The following is a 1,052-nucleotide window of genomic DNA, read 5'->3' on the forward strand; positions in this document are numbered from 1 at the left end:
AGCAACTCACAAGCCACAACAATACAACAAACTGACAGACAAGTGGTGGTATAGAGGTGGGATAGAGCAGGACAGAGGTAAATAATGATGTATGCACAAACTTGGAACAACAGGGCTCTGTGATACAGGCATTGAGACATGGTTTGAATGGGTAAAAGAGGACTAATAATCTTAAGATGCTTGGCTGTCTTTTGAATCTTGGTTTCCCTTGCCTACCATTGTAAAATAGGCAGTTGAGGTGAAATGAAATGAATCGCCAGAAGCATCGCCATAGAAAGCTTGTTAGTCCATCTTTAGCCTATACTGATTGTAGCCCTAAAATGGGGCTACAACATGCCCAGTGAAGGAGGCTTCCTGCAGAGCCTTTGCATTGCATAAGGCCATAGGTGGAACCCTGAATCCCATCCAGAATCTTCTGAGGTGGGAAATTTCAACTTGAAAGGATAAGCAGACCAGCCTTGAGAGGCTAGAAGAACAGAAGATACTTCTTGAAAGAAAGACAGGTAGGAAGAATAAAAAACAGTAACTACAGTCCAATTCACTAACACAAGAACATGCAAGCGCTTTACCCAGGAGCCATCAAGGCAAGTGGTCTGGTACCTTCAGAGCAAAACCCCTTCCAAGACTAAGTCTTAAAGGGAATATACAAGCAGGATGTGGTCGTGCATTAGTCACTGATAAGGGGAAGTGGGTGGAAAACATAAATGAAATTGTGAACTAAGACTGACCATATTCAATAGACTCCTGTGAACACTGGTTGAGAACTGGTTGGCCAGGAGTATGGCAAGAACTGGGGACTCCTGGGCCCAGAGATAGTGACATGGCCACAGAGGACTAGAGTGGAGAGTGAAGCCTCTAGCTGATATGAAGTGAGGGGTGATGCACAAGAACACCCATACTTGCAGATAGTACCAACTTACATGGCTTCAATGGCAGGATGATCAGAACTTGACTAGAAGAAGAAAGAAGAGGAATAAAAGAATAATCTGCTACAATTTGATGAACTTGATCTATACTTATGGATGTAGTAGCTCAAAAGAGGGAACAAATCT

Source organism: Chrysochloris asiatica, unplaced genomic scaffold, assembly GCF_000296735.1.
Source record: "Chrysochloris asiatica unplaced genomic scaffold, ChrAsi1.0 scaffold00131, whole genome shotgun sequence".
Lineage (NCBI taxonomy): Eukaryota > Metazoa > Chordata > Mammalia > Afrosoricida > Chrysochloridae > Chrysochloris > Chrysochloris asiatica.